Source organism: Mesoplodon densirostris, chromosome 2, assembly GCF_025265405.1.
Source record: "Mesoplodon densirostris isolate mMesDen1 chromosome 2, mMesDen1 primary haplotype, whole genome shotgun sequence".
Classification (NCBI taxonomy): Eukaryota; Metazoa; Chordata; class Mammalia; order Artiodactyla; family Ziphiidae; genus Mesoplodon; species Mesoplodon densirostris.
Genome location: NC_082662.1, coordinates 184,245,644 through 184,267,692, shown reverse-complemented (window position 1 = coordinate 184,267,692; position 22,049 = coordinate 184,245,644). Strand labels below are relative to the sequence as shown.

The 22,049-nt window shown below is 39.7% G+C and overlaps 1 long non-coding RNA gene and 1 other non-coding gene across 3 annotated transcripts in view; both read left to right on the top strand.

Moving 5' to 3' along the window:
• Positions 1–22,049, top strand: part of LOC132483379 (uncharacterized) — a 124,740-nt gene that overhangs the window by 56,876 nt on the left and 45,815 nt on the right. For both annotated transcript variants that reach the window (XR_009531065.1, XR_009531064.1), the window contains one exon: positions 16,467–16,511. This is a non-coding gene — a long non-coding RNA (uncharacterized LOC132483379). The remainder of the gene's footprint in view (positions 1–16,466; positions 16,512–22,049) is intronic.
• LOC132484697 (U6 spliceosomal RNA) lies at positions 15,227–15,333 on the top strand. Its single transcript, XR_009531259.1, has one exon. It is a non-coding gene; the product is annotated as a U6 spliceosomal RNA (small nuclear RNA).

Below are 22,049 nucleotides of genomic sequence, written 5' to 3'. Positions count from 1 at the left end.
TTTTGTTTCATTTCTAGAAAGTGTAATTGGTTCCTGAGTCTAGAGTGAGTTTACTTACATTTGAATCTGGGCTGTTGCACTTAACCTGAGTGTCACTTCAGACAAGCTAAACTGTGGCTAAGTTTTCTCATCTGTAAGATGGATTGACGATAGTACCCATTTGATAGGCTTATTGTGAGGAATAAATGTATTAATTAGCAATAATGAATTGCCCTAAGCTCTCCTGTTGTGCTAGATACATAGTAAGAGGGCATTAAACAATTATCATTATTACTTGATTATAAAGACTGTATTGCCCAATAATGCTGGAGTCAGAGAGATCTGGGTTTAATTCCTAATCCTAGACTTGTCAGTTAAGTGACCTTGGACAACTTAGTTAACCTTTTTGATCTCAGTGTTAACATAAATATAATAGGATTGTTGTACTGGATAAGCTTATCTCATGTAACTTAGCACATCTTTTGGATGGATTAGATATGATAAATGGCAACTCAAAAAAGAATGTAGTTTTCTCCTTTTTCATTTCTAATTTTACTGATTTGTGTCCTCTCTCTTTTTTTCTTGATGAGTCTGGCTAAAGGTTCATCAGTTTTGTTATCTTCTCAAAGAGCCAACTTTTAGTTTTATTGATCTTAGCTATTATTTTCTTCATTTCTATTTCATTTATTTCTGCTCTGATCTTTATGATTTCGTTCCTTCTACTGACTTTGGGTTTTCTTTGTTCTTCTTTCTATAGTTGCTTTAGGTATAAGGTTAGGTTGTTTACTTGAGATTTTTCTTGTTTCTTGAGGTGAGATTGTATTGCTATAAACTTCCCTCTTAGAACTGCTTTTGTGGCATCCCATAGGTTTTGGGTTGTTGGGTTTTTGTTGTCATTTGTTTCTATGTATTTTTTTATTTCTTTGATTTCTTCAGTGATCTCTTGGTTATTTAGTAGTGCACTGTTTAGCCTCATGTATTTGTGTTTTTTACAGTTTTTTTTTCCTGTAATTGATTTCCAGTCTCATAGTGTTGTGGTCAGAAAAGATGCTTGATATGATATCAGTTTTCTTAAATTTCCAAGGCTTGATTTGTAGCCCAAGATGTGATCTATCCTGGAGAATGTTCTGTGTGCACTTGAGAAGAAAGTGTATTCTGCCCCTTTTTGGGTGGAATGTCCTGTAAATATCAATTAAATCTAACTGGTCTATTGTGTCATTTAAAGCTTGTGTTTCCTTATTGATTTTCTGTTTGGATGACCTGTTCATTGGTGTAAGTGGGGTGTTAAAGTGCCCTACTATTGTGTTACTGTCGATTTCCCCTTTTATAGTTGTTAGCATTTGTCTTACTTATTGAAGTGCTCCTATGTTGGGTGCATAAAGATGTAAAATTGCTATATCTTCTTCTTGGGTTGATCCCTTGATCATTATGTAGTGTCCTTCCTTATCTCTTGTACAGTCTTTATTTTATTTAATTAATTAATTTATTTATTTATTTTTAAAAGCTGTGAATATATTTTTTAAAATTTTTATTTATTTATTTATGGCTGTGTTGGGTCTTTGTTTCTGTGCGAGGGCTTTCTCTAGTTGCGGCAAGTGGGGGCCACTCCTCATCGCGGTGCGTGGGCCTCTCACTGTCGCGGCCACTCTTGTTGCGGAGCACAGGCTCCAGACGCGCAGGCTCAGTAATTGTGGCTCACGGGGCTAGTTGCTCCGTGGCATGTGGGATCTTCCCAGACCAGGGCTCAAACCCGTGTCCCCTGCATTGGCAGGCAGATTCTCAACCACTGTACCACCAGGGAAGCCCAACAGTCTTTATTTTAAAGTCTATTTTATCTGATACGAGTATTGCTACTCCAGCTTTCTTTTGATTTCTATTTGCATGGAATATCTTTTTCCATCCCTTCACTTTCAGTCTGTATGTGTCCCTAGGTCTGAAGTGGGTCTCTTATAGACAGTTGTGCATGTGTGTGCACAACTGACACCACAGAAATACAAAGGATTATAAGAGACTACTGCAAACAACTACATGTCAATAAAATGGACAACCACAAAGAAATGGACAAATTTTTGGAAAGGTACAAATTTCCAAGACTGAACCAGGAAGAATTAGAAAATATAAGCAGATAAACAGATTTCATTACTATCACAAGTAATGAAATTGAAATTGTAATTAGAAATCTTCTAACAAACAAAAGTCCAGGACCAGATGGCTTCACAGGCGAATTCTGTCAAACGTTTAGAGAAGAGCTAACACCTATCCTTCTCAAACTCTTCCAAAAAATTGCAGAGGGAGGAACACTCCCAAATTCATTCTACAAAGCCACCATCACCCTGATACCAAAACCAGACAAAGATATCACAGTAAAAGAAAATTACAGACCAATATCACTGATGAACGTAATGCAAAAATCCTCAACAAAATACTAGCAAACAGAATCCAACAACACATTAAAAACATCATACACCATGATCAAGTGGGGTTTATCCCAGGAATGCAAGGATTCTTCAGTATACATAAATCAATCAATGTGATACACCATATTAGCAAATTAAGGAATAAAACCCATCTGATCATCTCAGTAGATGCAGAAAAAGCTTTTGACAAAATTCAACACACATTTATGATAAAAAAACTCTCCAGGAAATGGGCATAGAGGGAACCTACCTCAACATAATAAAGGCCATATGTGACAAACCCACAGAAAACATCATACTCAATGGTGAAAAACTGAAAACATTTCCACTAAGATCAGGAACAAGACAAGGATGTCCACTCTTGCCACCCTTATTCAACATAGTTTTGGAAGTTTTAGCCACAGCAGTCAGAGAAGAAAAAGAAATCAAAGGAATCCAGATTGGAAAAGAAGAAGTAAAACTGTCACTGTTTGTAGATGACATGATGCTCTACATAGAGAATACTAAAGATGCCACCAGAAAACTACTAGAGTTAATCAGTGAATTTGGTAAAGTTGCAGGATACAAAATTAATGCACAGAAATCTCTTGCATTCCTATACACTAAAGATGAAAAATCTGAAAGAGAAATTAAGGAAACACTTTTGCAACATTTACCATTGCAACAAAATGTATAAAAGGAGAAGGGTAAGTGTTAAATGAATTCAGGTATATTTATTTGAATAATGAAAAATGAATTATAAAGTTTTTGAAAAGTCTATCAATTGATATTAATATCAGTATATTAATAGGGCTAGACATTCCATTATTTTATAATACTCCTGATTTTAATACCGATTTCTGAATGATACAGGACAGATGTCATTTTTATGACAATTCACAGTTTAGGAAGTTATAGCCAATTATCTTTATAGGTATATATACTATATTTTGTTTCATTTCTAGAAAGTGTAATTGGTTCCTGAGTCTAGAGTGAGTTTACTTACATTTGAATCTGGGCTGTTGCACTTAACCTAAGTGTCACTTCAGACAAGAAGGATAAGTGTTAACTCTTCTTTAAATGTTTGGTAGAGTTCCCCTGTGAAGCCATCTGGATCTGGCCTGGACTTTTGTTTTGGGAGGTTTTGTTGTTGTTGTTGTTTTTAACTGATTCAGTTTCATTACTGGTAATTGGTGTGTTCATGTTTTCTATTTCTTCCTGGTTCATTCTTGGGAGATTATTTTGTTTCTAGTAATTTATTGATTTCTTATAATTTGATCATTTCATTTCCGTATAATTCTTTGTAGTACTTTCTTATGGTCCTTTGTATTTCTGTGGTGTTAGTTGTAAGGTTTCCACTTTTATTTCTGGTTGTATATGGGCCCTCTCTCTTTTTTTTTTTTTTTTTTTTTTTTCATTCTTGATGAGTCTGGCTAAATTTTTATCAATTTTTAAAATTTTTTCTAAGAACAAGTTTTCAGTTTTATTGATCTTTTCTATTGCTTTTTTAGTCTCTATTTCATTTATTTCTGCTCTGACCCTTTTATTTGTTTTCTGCTACTCATTTTGGGTTTTATTTGTTTTTCTTTTTCTAGTTCCTTTAGGTTTAACTTAAGTTAAACCTAAATCTTTTTTTTTTTTTTTTTTCTTTCTTTTTGCTGTATGCGGGCCTCTCACTGCTGTGGCCTCTCCCGTTGCGGAGCACAGGCTCCGGATGCGCAGGCCCAGCGGCCATGGCTCACGGGCCCAGCCGCTCCGCGGCACATGGGATCCTCCCAGACCGGGGCACGAACCCGTATCCCCTGCATCAGCAGGCGGACTCTCAACCACTGCGCCACCAGGGAGGCCCAAACCTAAATCTTAAGATTAGATTGTTTGAGATTTTTCTTATTTTCTGAGGTAGGCCTGTATTGCTATAAACTTCCTTCTTAGAACTGTTTTTGTTGTATTTTACAGATTTTGGTATGTTTTGTTTCCATTTTCATTTGTCTCAAGATATTTTTTGATTTCCTCTTTTATTTATTTGTTGACCATTAGTTGTTTAGTAGCATGTTGTTTAGACTCCACATGAATGTGTTTTTTCTATTTTTCTTCTTGTACTTTGATTGGACTATTTGGTCAGGTACATTTAAAGTAATTATTGATAGGTATGTACTTATTGCCATTTTATTAATTGTTTTTTGGTTGTTTTTGTAATTCTTTTTTGTTCCTTACTTCTTTGCTTTCTTCCCTTTGTGATTTGATGACTGTCTTAGTGTTATGTTTGGATACCTTTCTTTCTCTTTTTTTTTTCTTATCTATTATAGGTTTTTAGTTTGTGGTTGCCATGTGACTTACATATAACAACATGTGTAGTATATATATGTTTATTTTTTTTGTTTTGTGTATCTCTTAACTACTTTTTGTGGATAAAGATGATTTTACTACTTTTTGTCTTTAACCTTCCTACTAGCTTATGAGTAGTTGATCTATCACTTTTACTGTATATTTGCCTTTATCTGTGAGACTTTTCCTTTTGTAATTTTTACATTTCTAGTTGTGGCCTTTTCTTTTCTGCTTAGTGAAGTCCCTTGAATACTTCTTGTAAAGCCAGTAGTGTGTTGAACTCTTTTAGCTTTTGTTTCTCTATAAAATTCTTTACTTCTCCTTGAAATCTGAATGATAACCTTGCCAGGTAGAGTATTTTAGGTTGTAGGTTTTTTCCTTTCATCACTTTGAATGTATTATGCTACTTCCTTCTGGCCTGCCAGGGTTCTGCTGAAAAGTCAGCTGATGGTCCTGTGTGCCTTTGTATAGTACTTGTTGCTTTTCTCTTGCTGCTTTTAAGATTCTCTATTTATCTTTAATTTTTGCCATTTTAATTATAATGTGTCTTGGTGTGGACCTCTTTTGGTTCATCTGTTTGGGACTCTCTTTGCTTTCTGGACATTAATGTCTGTTTCCTTCTCCAGGTTACGGAAGTTTTCAGCTATTATTTTTTCAAATAAGTTCTCTGCTCCTTCCCCTCTCTCTTTCCCTTTTGTGTTTCCTATAATGTGAATGTTAGTAGGCTTGATATTATCCCAGAGGTCTCTTAAACTATCCTCATTTTTTTTAATTCTTTTTTTTTTTTCTGTTCTGCTTGGGTGGTTTCCCCTACTCTGTTTCCCAGTCCTCTGATCAATTCCTCTGCCATCTAATCTACTGTTGATTCCTTCTCGTGTATTTTTTCTTTCAGTTGTTGTATTCATCAGTCCTTTTGGTTTATCTTCATATTTTCTAACTTTCTATTGAAATTTTCACTGTGTTCATTTAGCCTTCTCCGGAGTTTAGTGAGCATCTTTATGATCATTATGATGACTTCTTTATCAGGTAGATTGCTTATTTCGACTTTGTTTCTTTTTTTTTCCTGAGGTCATATCTTGTTCCTTTGTTGGAACACATTCCCCTGTCTCCTCATATTCCCGATTCTCTGTGTTTGCTTCTCTGTGTTAGGTGGGTAAGTTGCATTTTGCAGTCTTGGAGAAGTGGTCTTAGGTAGGAGACCTCCTTTGGGGCCCAGGAGCACACTCCCCTCTGGTCACCAGAGCTGTATGCTCTAGTGTTGCCTGCTGTGTGGGCTGCTTGTGCCCTTCTGTTGTGAGGCCAGCTGCTGTGGTTGCAGTGGTAGGTTGGGCTGAAATCCCTGGCCCAGTTGGATGTAAGGCCCTGCCTCCTGGAGTGACTGTGGTCCCCCTGGAAAGCTAGGTGGGCTTTCTGTGTGATTGGCTGTGTGCCTGGGAAGCATGGGGCTGCTGGTGGGTGGAGCTGGTTCCCTGAACAGCTCTCTGTGTGGCCCATGTGAGCCTGGGGCTTCTGCTGGCCCACTGATGGGCAGGTAAACTCCCTGTGCCAATAGGCTAGAGGGAGCATTCCAAAATGTGCTTGACAGTGTCAGTGTTAGCATGGTAAAACAAGCTCTTAAAAATGGCTCTGCCAGCATCTGTGTCCCCAGGGAGAGTCCCAGTTGCCTCTTGCCTCCCTGGGAGGCTCTCCATGATCAGCATGTGGGTCTGACCCAGGAGCTCTTTTTAGACTGTTGCCTCTCCACTGGGACTTGGGGCATGTGAGATTTTGCCTGTGCTCTGGAGTGTCTGTTTTCTGTAGCCCTCCAGCCCTTCCAAGTATAAGTCTCTTTGGTTTTCAAAGCCAGATGTTCTGGGGGCTCGTCTTCCTGGTGCAAGACCCCTGGGCGGAGGAGCCTGATATGGGCCCAACACTTGGCTCCTTGGGGAGGACTTCTTGGATTGTGATATTCCTCCCATTTGTGGGTCACCGACCCAGGGGGTGTCGCTCCTGACTATACTATGTCTCTACCCCTCCTGCCCTCCTTGTTGTAGTTCTTTCTTTATGTCTTCAGTTGTGGAAAATCTTTTCTGCTAGTCCTCAGGTCGTTTTCATGGATAATTGCTCTGTAAGTAGTTGTAATTTTGCTATGCCTGGAAGAAGGTGAGCTCAGGGTCCTCCTACTCTGACATCTTGGCCACTCTTCCTCATTCAGTTTTTAAAGAATTATTTGTTGAGCCACTTCTGTGTGCCAGGCACTGCACTTAAAGCTGCACATATAAGAGGATAACAGTGTCTTCCTTATGGTGTATCAGGAGTTATTTTAAAGGAAGCATATCATTTTATTAATGAAAATAAAAGTGCTGAGAATGTTATTTAAAAAAATACACAGACACAGGCACACACATACCCACATGCTAAACAGATTGCAACAAACTTTCTTTTTTAATAGATCTTTATTGGAGCATAATTGCTTCACAATACCGTGTTAGTTTTTGTTGCACAAGTGAATCAGCCATATGCATAGGCATGTCCCCATATCCCCTCCCTCTTGAGCCTCCCTCCCACCCTCCCTGTCCCACCCCTCTAGGTCATCGCAGAGCACCGAGCTGATCTCCCTGTGCTATGCTGATGCTTCCCATCAGCCAACTATTTTACATACCGTAGTGTATATATGTCAGTGCTACTCTCACTTCACCCCAGCTTCCCCCTCCCACCCCGTGTCCTCAAGTCCATTCTCTATGTCTCCCTCTTTATTCCTGCCCTGCAACTAGGTTCATCAGTACCTTTTTTTTTAGATTCCATATATATGCGTTACCATGCGGTATTTGTTTTTCTCTTTCTAACTTACTTCACTCTGTATGACAGACTCTATGTCCATCCACCTCACTACAAATAACTCAATTTCATCTCTTTTTATGGCTGAATAATATTCCATTGTATGTATGTGGCACATCTTCTTTATCTTTTGCAACAAACAGAATATAAAGTGGTTTGTATTTCCTAAAACTCTGTTTCAGAGTTTGATACATAGCCGCAACTACATGAATCAAATGACAGGATTTTCTAAGTTGAAACTTAAAAACAGAAACCCGGGCCTCCCTGGTGGCGCAGTGGTTGAGAGTCCGCCTGCCGATGCAGGGGATACGGGTTCGTGCCCCGGTCTGGGAGGATCCCATATGCCGCGGAGCGGCTGGGCCCGTGAGCCATGGCCGCTGGGCCTGTGCATCCGGAGCCTGTGCTCCGCAACGGGAGAGGCCACAACAGTGAGAGGCCCGCATACCGCAAAAAGAAAAAAAAAAAAAAAACAGAAACCCGTGGTTAGGACCAAGAATGAGATTCCTCTAACTAATTTAGGCATCAACAGTTGGAATTTAGACCAAACAAATAATAAAAGCAAGACCCATTTAGAAATGAGTATCATACAAACACAGTTCTGTTCCAAGTGTGGGAAAGTATCAAGAAGTTGGGAGATTTCCTTTTGTTCCTGGAGTCTTACTGAGCTTGAGAAGAAAAGCCAATTGAGGAAACCTGGTAGAGAAGAAGGCGGGCGCTGATTCAGAGGAAGAACCCTATTTTTGCCCTCGTATCATCTTCTTTTCATGTAAAGCCCTCTTAGAAGAAGTTCCAGCGTGTGTAGGAGTGCCCCACACCCTCACTGCACTGGGAGCTGTTCCTCCCCTCATCCATCTGGACCTTTCTGTGGCTACCTGGGGAATGGGCAGTAGGAAGCCTTCCCTGGGAAGGTTTTTAAAACTGGAACTGAGAAAAGTAAACCTGTCTCTGAGTTCCTAAAATGTAGCATGTACGGCCTATGGTGTGTCAGCAACGTGTTTCCCAGCACGGTTTCAGAGAGGAGGAAGCCGCTTTGCAAAGAGAAAGAGAAGAGGGAAGCTGTCGTGGAGAAGAGCAAGGGGGCAGGCTGGGGGTGTTCGACTTGTCTGTGGTTCTGCTGTGCACGAGGCTCACCAGGCACCATCCCGTCCACGTGTTCCTGAGAGGCACACCTTCCTTAAGTTCTCTTAGCATAAGTCCTGTTAAAAAATCCAGTCTGGGGCTTCCCTGGTGGCGCAGTGGTTGAGAGTCCGCCTGCCGATGCAGGGGACACAGGTTCGTGCCCCGGTCCGGGAGGATCCCACATGCCGCGGAGCGGCTGGGCCCGCGAGCCATGGCCGCGGAGCCTGTGTGTCCGGAGCCTGTGCTCCGCAACGGGAGAGGCCACAGCAGTGAGAGGCCCGCGTACAGCAAAAAAAAAAAAAAAAAAAAAAAAAAAAAAATCCAGTCTGAGCTGGGTTTGTATCCCTTGCAACCTAGGATCCAAATTATTTTATTTTTACCTGTTTCTCTCCAGTTATTTGGATGTTAAATTCAAATTAACATGAAAGAAATATTGCAACAATAATAGCGATGAATCGTGCTTGTAGTATGCCTGGCACTATTTTTTGCACCTTACTTACATTAACTTATTTAATCCTCAGAGTGATCCAGTGAAGATCCTGTGGTAATATCTCCATTCTATACATGCAGCACAGTGAGGTGAAAGAATTTGTCCAACTTTATATCTTAGCACCAACATTCAAACCCAAATGGCCTGGCCCTGCCATGCTGTAACCACGACTGTCTCTGCCTCTGACTGGTGTGCTTCTTTCCTTCCCTCCCAGCCTTCTGTCTGTCCCACTCTGGCTGCAGTGTCATATCACAGTTATTAAATGAGCAGTGAAACAGAAGTGCCTGTTTTGAAAGCAGTAGCCCCATTTCGTCAGTTCATGTGTTGTGATCACAGCTGGGCTTATTCTCCTCTGCAGTTATGAATGCTGTCACTCCTCTCCCAACAGCGTCTGGATACAGACTGTTCGGTCTGGGAGGTACAAGATAAGCTGGGCACAGAACTTACTCTGAAAGCAGTGCCAAGTAGCTGTGTGACTATTCTCAGATTTTAAGGTCAGCTCATCATCTAGGAATTAAATTTCACTGGGAAGATAATGTCCTCAGAACGTCTGGGAGTGGTGTGTTCTAGATTAAGACATTTCCCCCATTGTTTACAGATATTTTAGCCTCTCAAAAAGCTCATCAGTCACACACACACAGACACATACACACATTTATCCACCCGCCTCCCTCCATCAACAACTGGAAATTGTCACAATTCATGCATCACCAGAGATGTGTGGTGATGTCCCTGCCATCTTCCAGTAAAATCTGTGTGATCTTGTCTGCATCTTGTGGCCTGGCCTTTTGTTGCCTGATGAATTTCATCATTATCATGTGATGCTCTCTGTGCTCACCATTCTTCACTTTTTATAAGGTCATCATTTAAAAAATATATGATCATAAAAGGTTTGTTTCAAATAGTTCTGTTCCTTGAATATTAAAGTGTTCAGTCTCCAGGTAGGTGTTCTGATATTCACAGTGTCGCTGAAGATGTCATGGCTGAGAAGGTTTCTTTGGAAGTGATCTTCAAGGATGGGTGTGCGTGTGTGTGGCTAATAGGGTGGGGTTAATCCTTGTTGAGTGAGTTATTTTGTGAGCCATCAATGGGCCTGATTTCCTGGGAACTTCTGTTTCTTTAAATACTTGTCAGATTATTAGTGCCTCTTGTTCTAAAATGTCACGATCATAGTATAGTGATTGCTTATGCGTCAGTGTTTTGTGAAGTGTTGCTTTTTAATTTTAAAGACTGTCTGTGTGGAAAAATCTGCTGAAACCCTTCTCTCAGTTAAGCCATATACAAGACTAAGGATTCCGACCATAAGGCTGTGTTAGAATCACTCCCCATAATGAGAAGAGTCACTGATAGGATTGGCTGCGTTGGAAGAAGGTTGAAAAATAGTGCTTCAGGAAATAAGATGATTCCTAGTCAAAGCTGGAAGATGAGGGCCTAGCTGAAATTTAATTAAGGCAACCAAGGTTAAGTCTGAGGTAAATATCATTTACATACAAAAGAATCTGTAATTATATAGCCACCTAATTGAAGGGAGGATTTTTGAATAAAAGATATGCAACAGGGGACAAGGAAGCTTTTGGGGGTGGTGGATATATATGTTCATTGTCTCGATTGGGCTAATGGTCTCTCTGTTGCATAAATGTGTCAGAACACACGTGTGAACGCATTTAAGTGTAAATTTTACACTGTAAACGCATGCAGGTTATTGTGTGTCAGTCACACCTCGATAAAACTGTTACAAAGAAAAAAATCGTAAGGATCCAAATCACAGGGAGGCTTTCAAGTAAAGTGCCCACCAGCGAGTCCTTCCTTCCGCCTCCGCCCTCTAGCCTGGGAGGTGAGCCAGGCTCCATCCCACAGGGGAAACGTGTATTAGCCCCACAAAGAGGAACATGTGATAAATGCAGTGGAGGGTCCACCAAGAGGGAGCATTTTTAGAACCACTGCACATTGGGGACTAGGGGGAAATTGAGAGATTCTCTAATACTGTAGGAAAATAGATTTACAGTTTCTAGTGACTTGTCCAAGAGAGTACAGCTATTGATTGGAAAACTAAAGAAAGCAAGTGATTTTGGAGAGGGGGGTCAGTGAGCTGCTCTTGAAGGCAAGCTGAGCTTGGACACGTGTTGCCGTGGGGAAGCGCCTCACAGCCAGAAGAGGAAGGTTGCGAGGCACAGAAGCAAAAAGAACAAGGAGCATGTGGACAAGACTTTTAGTGACGATGCAGAACATTGAGAACAGCAGTGAGAGATACAGTTGGAACTGTTTCCTTTTTAAGGAAAGTAATGAATTGAGTGAACTTTCCATGACCAGCTTCTACAGAGAGGATGATTGTTTTCTTATGTGACACAGATCACTTTCTACTCAAAAGTTCTTATTATTAGATAACATGTGGTACCCCTCAATTCTTATTAATACTTTTGGAAATTCAGAATTATAAATACAACCTAAGACAAAAAAAAAATCTGGCAAAAATTTGACTGTAATGAAGATACATTTCTAGTTATTTTAAAATTCATTTCAGAATTTTATTCGTAAAAGTACAGACTCTGTCCTAATTATAAATTATAACATAGTACTTTCAACTGAATAACAAAGGATTAAAATGTTTTTTGAAAAACACTTTAAAATAAAAAAAATAAATAACATGTATAGGGGTATCTGTACATGTGAGGAATTTGTCTTTTTACTTGAATAAACCAAGTTGCAGCACATTATGTAATACTTGCATAAATATTTCATATAAAAACCTAAATATATGTCCATTTGCATTTATATGACCATAAATGTATCTTTAAAAGGACTGAAAAGATTCACATCAAACCGGTTACTTCTGAGGAAGACAATGGGATTGGATGGGCCGCCTACAAAATCTGATTCAAAACTTTTCAACATGGAGAATATCTTCAGGTGTTAACTGTGTATTTAAAGATATGTTTCAAAAAGATGCAAAAACAAATATAGTCAGTAACAGACTAACTATTTTAGTGCTTTGAAGCCTAGAAATGGAAAATTAGAAGTGACTATTCTAAAAGTCTATTATAAATGGATTAGTTAGTAAGTGGAATTGTAAATATATTTATATATATCTCTTCACATAGTGGAGAGTAAGCTTATAGGTCTCATTTTTCCCAGTGGCAGCACAGGCTGAAAATACAAATGAGTGAACAAAGAATTTAGATAAATGCATAGATGGAAGACCCGTACTGCCTTATAAAGGAAAGTCATGAGATCTGGGCTGTATTCCTAAATCATAGAAGATTATATTTTCAGGGCTGAAACACTGAGTCACATGATAACTGAGTATTTCCCAGGACAGGTTTATCCATGTTCTTCAGGTGTGACTTTCTCAGGCTTTTCCTTGAGCACCTGGTGTTCTGTCTCTTGGGCCCTGAAAGAGTAGGAGGTCATCTTCACCCTCTGGGAGTTCTGAGCTTGGCACACTTGCCATCGCTTCTCTCTCTGATGATCAGATCACCTGGGAGGGAACCTGCCCTTCCTGTGACTGTAGTATATTTGGTCCTCATTGTCCCCATAGGTCTTCACTGTCTTTAAAGATATGGTTTTTTGTAATTCATTTGGCGTTTTCTAGTTGTTGCAAGAGATGCCTTGCCATGACCTACCACATCTTTCACGGAAGGGAAACCCTGCAGGCTGTGCTTAAAACCTCATCTTGGTGTCGCGTGTAATTCCCGACAGCGCATCTGACAGGAAGTATTTCACACATAATTTTTCTTTGCCTGCAGCTGGGAGCACATGGCCTGTGGGTTTGGATTTCCTCAAAAAGAGGGTGTTGTTTGTGCCCTTCCTTCGGGCTGGGTGTGTACTCTCTGCGGGGCTGCCTTCTCGCTGTCTGCCACAGGCCCCAGCACACCCCGGCAGTGTTGTGCCTGGCTGCACCACAGCCTCTGTCCACTGCCTGGACCCTGGAGCCCCCTCAGTCTGTGCCATTTATCTGTTCTAGCCCTGAGAAAGGAGTGTCCATCCTGCCTTTGTTTCAGCATCTCTGTGGGGGTGATCCCATCATCTTGGAGTTCCTGGAATGTGGTCATCATGGTCCATCTCCATAGAGACTTCTAGTTTATGTTTTGAAGAGTATTCAAAGGGGCTCTAATAATGTATTTCTTTTTTGTTCATCACTTCTCTTCCCTTAACCTATAAACTCTTGGTTTGAATTTAGTGCCAGGAAAAATTCTGTTTCTTTAAAGAGTTGACATGTTTTTTTACTATGTAATTATGGCCGCCACACAATTTATTATTCTCTATCTATCTGTCTGCCTGTCTATCTCTCTATCTATCTAACCTATCATCTATCATGTATTAGACCTTAATATGAGGGTATGCAGAACCTCAGTGGCAGCACTGATGTTGTCTTGTAGTCAGAATGTTTACATCTTCTTTTTAGTCCTCGACTTAAAAATTGTTTACTTTCCTTAGTTATATCTTTCGTTGTAATCTATTTTAAATCCTTTTGGGAATAGGAGGGATATAAGTCATTTGACACATAAAAGTAATTTGTGTAAGAATTAAACATTGCACTTCTTAATATAAATTTGAGTTTGCTTAATTAGCATGCAGAGCAATAACAATTATGAATATTTTAGAATGCTAATCAATAGAACATTTTCTTAAGGCTTATTTGATTATACTATTGAATTCTGCTCACACATTATAAATACTTTATAATTCATGAGGCAGACTTTATTCTTATACCAAAACAAATAGAGCCAACATTTATCATCTGTTTATCTCTGAATGCATCATTCCCCTTATTGTTTAGAATAATCTTGGGAGAGAGAAAATATCCTTAGGAAAATTGAGAGAAAATTGAACAGCGTGTCTTTGAGCTCAGGGTTTCACAGTTTGTTGCATTACAGTTTAAATGGAGCCAAGATTATTCGCTATTTATACCTTTGTTGTTAGACAGAGATTGCTTTCTATCATCATTTGTTCAGAAACAGAAGACATCTGGTAGTCGATTGTGCTGAAATCATTTGGCTGGAAAAAAAAGGAAAAAAGTATCCGTTTAACAGCCTGCCAGATGGTTGACAAAGAATGCCTTCACTAATCTGTGGGACAATTTTTCTTAAGTACTGGGCTGTTCCTGAGAACAAAATGCTCAAATGAGCAGAGAGCTTCAGACAAAAAATGTCACCATACTGTAATGATTCCATAGGCGTTACCCAACTTCTCATCCCTCGATTCATTCGCTTCAGAGCACAGGGTGCTCTGAGTGAAGGGACAATGGAGTACGTTGGATTTCAAATCCAAACTCTTGATAATACTATATTGTTACTGAATTTTAAGCATCGAGTCCTTCCCAGTTTTCACACTTACCTGAAAGGGAATGTGATCTAGGATTGACACAGCACATGGTTATCCAGATCAGACAAAGTCCCTTTTAGGATATTTTGAGATTGATCATAGTCTCCAGGTGCCTCTTCGGCTGGTGCTCTCTCTCTCTTCACCCTGGATTAATTTAAAAGGGAGAATCACGTTACAGATAAGAAGCTGCTGTTTTCCTTGGTCTGGGCAGGAGCTAAAAAGAAGTACCTTGTTGTTTTTTTTTGGAAAGCCTTAATTCTAGATACTGTTTGCTGGGTTTCTACCCTCCTGGATTTTAGCTGCTCTGGAAGCTTTGCCGGAGAAACCCAGACCTGTCCTGCCACCTTCTGCATGATGCAAGGCAGAGTCGGGGGCTTTGGTCTCAGATCCAGGGCCCTGTCTTTGTCCTGACAACACTGCCGTGTGCTCTGGGGAAATGACCTGGTCCCTCTAAATGCCAGTTTCACATAAGGTTGTTTCTGAGGAGTAACTGAGAAAGTGCGTTAAATGTTCGGTAAGTGGTAGCAACAGTACTGATGATAATAATTATCTGCCACCGTGATAAACACCCATCCTTCCCTGTTTACCTGCTTATTAAAATGCATAAATATTTCTACTAGTAAACCTCTGTATACGGTTTCTCGCTCCCGTCTCTCTTCCATGAACACAGATTTAAGGGTCTGTCCTGTCTTTGTCATTAAACACTGTTGTCTATCTCAGCTTAGGCTTAGGCCATAACCAAATACCATGGACTGGGTGGCTTTAAAAACAGACATCTGTGCTCGCTCCGGCAGCACGTATCCTAAAATTGGAACGATACAGAGAAGACTAGCACGGCCCCTGCGCAAGGTTGACGTGCAAATTCGTGAAGCGTTCCATATTTTTGAACTGCTTTGTAATTAATCAAGATGAATTAGTAATATCAGCACTTCTGTCTTTACCCATAAAATAACATTGTGCCCCACAAACTGACATTTGGGGTTTCCACTGAGAATGGGAGCCTTTTTAAAGCGGGAAAGAAGAAGATGATGATGTAAAAGAAAGTACAAAATAAATGGAGCTTTTTTTCTTTATAAATTAAAAAAAACAAAACAAAAAACAAACCCCCCAAAACTCAGAAAGTTAGTTTCTCATAGTCCTAGAGACTAGATGTCCAAGATCAAGGTGCCAGCATGATTGGTTTCTAGTGAAGGCTCCCTCCTTGGGTTGAGAAACTGCCACCTTCTTGCTGTGTCCTCCTATGACAGAGGGAGCGAGAGCAAGCTTTCTAGTGTCTCTCCTTATAAGGGCACTATTCCCAGCATGAGGGTCCCACCCTCAGGACCTCCCGAAGGCCCATTACCTCCCAAAGGCCCATTCTCTAATACTGTCACGTTAGGTTGGGCCTCAGCAGGGCCATCCTCCCTTTACCTTGTAAGTTCTCAGTGCCCAGTGCAGTGCTGCTCAGGGGACAGGAAGTCACATTGTACTGGTGCCTGATTAAGTGACCGGTTCAATCTCTGAACTTCTCAGAGTGACACAGGAGCTCCACCAGTGTGAACTGCAGACATGCTAAGTCAGAAAAATCCTAAGGTTCCAGGATCACCTGAAAAACTAGGAGACGGCAGCACCACGACTGTTCTCGGAAGGAATAACACTTTCTCTGGTGGCCCTTCAGGGGAAATGATTCCACTCTAGGCAGTAGAGCGTGGTGGTTAAAAACACGGACTACGGAGTTCAGATGGCCTGAGTTTAAATGCCAGCTCTAGCACTTCCGAGCTGTGTGAACTTGGGCCTCAGTGTTCCCATCTTTAAAGTGAGGATACGTAGCTTTCTCATAGAGTGGTTGTGAAGATTAAATGATGCACGCGCACACACACCACACACACACACACAGAGTCTCACACACTCAGTGAGTGCTTAGAGCAGTCTCTGGCAAACAGTAAGTGCTATGTACATGTAAGCTGTTGTTATTATTCATCTGGGAGACAGGCCTGTGAACGTGTGTCCCTGTCATCTGCTTTTCTGTGTATCTACAGGTGGACCAGAGCCCAGGATACTGATGCCAGCGTGACTCCCACTGAGTAAGCACATTCCTTTTTTTTTTTTTAATTGAAGTATAGTTGATTTACAGTGTTGTGTTAATTTCTGCTGTACTGCAAAGTGATTGTTATACATATATACATTCTTTTTTTTATTCTTGTCCATTATGGTTTATCACAGGATATTGAATATAGTTCCCTGTGCTCTACAGTAGGACCTTGTTGTTTATCCATCCGATATATAATAGTTTCCATCTGCCAATCCCAAACTCCCAATCCTTCCTTCCCCCACACCCCTCCCCCTTGGCAACCACAGGTCTGTTCTCTATGTCTGTGAGTCTGTTTCTGTTTCATAGATAGGTTCCTTTGTGTCATAATTTAGATTCCACATATAAGTGATATCATATGGTATTTGTCTTTCTCTTTCTGACTTACTTCACTTAGTATGAGAATCTCTGGGTCTGTCCGTGTTGCTGCAAATGGCATTATTTCATTCTTTTTTCATGGATGAGTAGTATTCCATTGTATATATGTACTACATCTTCTTTATCCATTCATCTGTCAGTGGACATTTAGGTTGTTTCCATGTTTTGGCTATTGGGAATAGAAGCATATTCCATTCTTGAGCATCTCTCATCTTCAATCTCTTCGGACAAGTGAAAAGGAGTTAGTATTCATCTCTAGGCTCTCCGATTAAAAGGAAAGTGTGTTTTTCTGTTTTACTTGTCTGTGAAGTGCTGAGGGCATACACACAATTAAGGAATTTATCCAGGGGATGATATTTGATTCCAATTTATCCTACTTTTATGAGTGTTGCCTTTTTTCGTTCTTTTCCAAGCATCTATACAGCCAACCCAATTTTTGTTATTGATGAAAATACATACTGTTATCATTTTAGGTTGTTCGTCAACACACTGTGGTCATTTACTTGCAAATGTAACATTTAGGGATGGGGAAAAAAAGAGTTTGATCTGGACTATTACAAAAGTCTGTGTTTTATTGACCTCAGCTCTAATTTTGCAGTGACTATGTAGGTGACTCAGAAAGTGGAATTGAATGCCGTTTGCCATTCCACGTGGCTTTTCCAGTTGAGAAGTGGCCCAGCAGAATCTGTGCATTGTGGGAGTATGTTTTTAATAACAATAGCTACCTTTCATTGAACACGAAAGGTACCTTTTGTTGATACATAGTTATCATGTGCAAGGCATTTTATATATATATATATATGTATGTTGTTTTTGAAAAAAGACATTTTAGCCATGCCAGGGTATCTGCTTAGGATGTAGGAAGTAGACTTTACCCCTTTTCTCTTATATCTATTGGAGTTTAGTTGCTACCCTAGGAGCAGAGGGAGAAACCCTCCATTATGAATCCATCTGTAACCATAAATTTGCATGGAAGTGGAGGAGTTTCCTCTGAGGAAAGGGGCCCACAATGATGCCTTTCTTTTGGAATCCAAAGTTGTTAAACATTTTTAATTAACTTACGTAGCCTTCAGTTTTTTTCTTCCCTGCAGGGAAGAGCAGTGACACTCTGGAGAGTGAATCCATCGCTACCAGAGTATATGTATCTAGTGGGTGAGGTTCTGTCTCAGGGCTGGAGGCTAAAGGGAAGCTCTGGTTGTGAGACGGTGAATTAGCTGACCTTGGAAGCACATAATTCCAGTCCAAACACTCTCACCAAGAGCAGTGTGTGTGCTATTGAATAAGAGACCTTATCCCATTTGGCACCCAGGCCAGTTTTGTCACAGAGTGCTCCTGTCTGAGCTTGTCTTTTAAACAAGGTGCATTTGTCAGACCTTAAGGAATGATGACAGTCTAAGGATGTTGCTAGGAGTTGTACCCCAGCTGTGGTGGAGGCACCCAGGACCCCAGTTTCAGTGACTGTAGCACCAAAGGCAACAGGAGCTGTTGGTCTTTAATCTTTAAGAAGAAGAGTGCTCTCATTCTTACTTGGGTTAATGCTTTGGGCATGTTAACACTGGGGGAGAGGGTCAGGCATGTGATTGTGTGGTCCCTTATGGGGAGTTTGGCCAGCCTCAAATCTCAGTCATGAAGCTACAGTGACCCAGGGATCTGCTGGAGCAGTGACATGGCATTTACTGATCAATAGGCCATGAAGAATTGGATAAATTATTGATATTTTGACATACTTGTTGTAGGTTGTCAGTATATAGTATTTTCCTCCATTTTATGAGGGTTTCAATTCAGTACCATTTAAGTATCATAACTGAGGTAAAGGAGAAAGAGCTTTGATTGATTTAGTGCCAGAATAATTATGATGTTGAAATTAAACTGATGTTCCCTAAGAGAATGATTGTCTGGGTAAGCACACCTCTCATATTGTCTATTTATTAAGACACAGAGTGCTCTTTGAAACATTTAAAAATGCATTACACCCAACAAACAGCAGTTCAGGACCAGATGGCTTCACTGATGAATCCTAACAAACATTTAAAGAAGAATTACTACTAATCCTTCTCAAACTCTTCTAAAAAATAGAAGAGGAGGAAACATTTTCAAACTCATTTTTCAAGGCCAGCATTACCCTGACAGCAAAACTAGACACTACAAGAAAATAAAATTAAAGGTCAGTATCCCTGATGAACATTGATGCAAGAAAATCCTCAACAAAATATCAGCAAACTGAATTCAACAGTACATTAAAAGGATCATACACTATGATCAAATTGGATTTATTCCAGGGACACAAGGATGGTTCAACATCTGCAAATCAGTGTGATATACCACATTAACAAAATGAAGGATAAAAATCATATTGGGCTGGCCAAAAAGTTTGTAACACCTTACAGAAAAACCCAAATGAACTTTTTGGCCAACCCAATACAGTCATCACCATAGATGCAGAAAAAGCATTTGACAAAATTCAACATCCATTCATGACAAAAATTCTCAACAAAGAGGTATAGAGGTAATGTACCTCAGCATAATAAAGACCATATATAACAAGCCCACAGGTAACATCATACTCAGTAGTGAAAAGCTGAGAGTATTTCCTCTAAGATCAGGAACAAGACAAGGATGCTCACTCTTACTACTTTTATTCAACATAATATTGGAAACCTTACCACAGCAATTAGACAAGAAAAAGAAGTCATCCAAATTGGAAAGGAAGAAGTAAAACTGTCTCTCTTTGTAGCTGACATGGTATTATACATAGAAAACCATAAAGACTCCACCAAAAAGCTTGTTGGAACTAATGAACAAATTTGGTAAAGTTGGAAGATACAAAATCAATATACAAAAATTAGTTGCATTTCTATATACTAATAATGAACTATCAAAGAGAAATTAAGAAATCAGTCCCATTTACAGTTGCATCAAAAAGAATAAAATACTGGGTATACAGTTAACCAAGGAAACATAAGACACCAATGAAAGAAATTGGAGGAGACACACATAAATGAAAAGATACTCTGTGCCCATGAATTGGAAGAATTAATATTGTTAAAATGCCCATACTGCCCAAAGTAATCTACAGATTCAGTGCAATCCCCCTCAAAATTCCAATGACATTTTTCACAGAAATAGGACTAAGAACCCCAAAATTTGTGTGGAACCACAAAAGACCCTGAATAGCTAAAGTAATCTTGAAAAAGAACAAGATCAGGGAACATATCGTGCTCCCTGATTTCAAACTATACCACAAAGCTACAGTAATCTAAACAGTATGGTACTGACACAAAAATAGACACATAGATCAATGGGACAGAATAGAGAGCCCGGAAATAGACCCAAGCCTGTATGGTCAACCAATTTATAACAAAGGACCGAAGGATATACAGAGGGAAAAGGACAGTCTCTTCAATAAATGGTGTTGGGAATACTGAACAGCCACATGCAAAAGCATGAAACTGGACCACTATGTTACCCCTGTTGACCTGAAACAAATAACTGCCAGATATTGCTCTAGCAAAGATGGGTTTATTTGGGATCACTAGAGAATTGTAATTTGGCTTCTGCAACCATGGCGAGCCATATGCAAGTCCCCACACAGCAAGGGAGGAAGAACACTTTTATAGAAGGGAAAAGGAAGTAGGGAGGGTGATGGTAAACAAAGAGTTCATGGCTTTTCACTGGCTGAGTCCTGCCAGGAAAGAATAGGGGTCTTTCTTCCTGTTGGGCTCTGCTATCATTGCAGGCCATGAGAGCTCCCCTTTCTAGTCTCCCAACTCTATTTAATTGAGGTTTCTGTTTATTCATTTTGTATACTCCATACACAAAACTGAACTTGAAATAGATTAAAGACTTGAATGTAAGACCTGAAACCATAAAACTTCTAGAAGAAAACATAGGGGTAGGCCCCTTGGCATCTGTCTTGACGATTAGTTTTTTGGATTTGACACCAAAAGCAAAGGCAACAAAAGCAAAGGTAAACAAGTGGGGCTACATCGAACTAAAAAGCTTCTGTACAGCAAAGGAAACCATTAACAAAATGAAAAGACAACCTACTGAATGAGAGAAAAGAATTACAAATCATACATCTGATAAGCTAATATCCAAAATATACAAAGAACTTATACAACTCAATAGCAAAAACAAAACAAAACAAAACAAACAAAACAAAAAAAAACCCCAAACCCAGACAGTCTGAGTTTAAGAAGGGCAGAGGACTGCAATAGACATTTTTCCAAAGAAGACATGCAGATGGACAACAGGTACATGAAAAAGAGCTCAATATCACTAATCATCAGGGAAATGCCAATCAAAACAACAATGAAATATCACTTCTCACATGTTAGAATGGCTGTTTTCAAAAAGAGAAGAAGTAGCAAATGTTGACAAGGGCTTGGAAAAAAGGGAAACTTTGCACTGTTGGTAGGAATGTAAATAGGTGCAGCCACTGTGGAAAACAGTCTGGAGGTTCCTCAAAAAACTAAAAATGGAACTACCATATGATCCAGCAATTCCACTTCTGGGTATTTATCCAAAGGAAACAAAACATTAACTCGAAAACATCTGTAACTCCCTATTCATTGCAGTGTTATTTATAATAGCCAACACATGGAAACAACCTAATTGTCCATTGGTGGATGAATGAATAAAGAAAATAATGGAAAATTATTATTTAGCCATAAAAAAGAAGGAAATCCTGCCATTTGAGACTATGAATAGGGGCCTTGAGGACTCCTAAATGAAATGAGTCACACAGAACAAGATACCATAAGATCTCATGTATATGTGGAATCTAAAAACAAACAAAAACTCTGAACTCACAGAGACTGGTAGTTGCCAGAGGTAGGGTGGAGGGATGGGTGAAATAGGAGTAGGTGGTCAAACTTCCAGTTATCAGATAAATAAATCCTGTAATTTACAGCACGGTGACTATAGTTAACAATACTCTATTATATATCAGTATTTGGAGGTTGCTAACTATGCATTGTTATGGATGTTAACTAAATTTATTTAGGTAATCATTTCCCAAAATGTACATATATCAAATCATTATGTTGTATACCTAAAACCAGTACAATGCTATGAGACAATTATATCTCAATTTACCAAATCCACGTGCCATCTCTCCAACCCCTTGCTCCCTTTCCAAGGCTGGTGACAAATA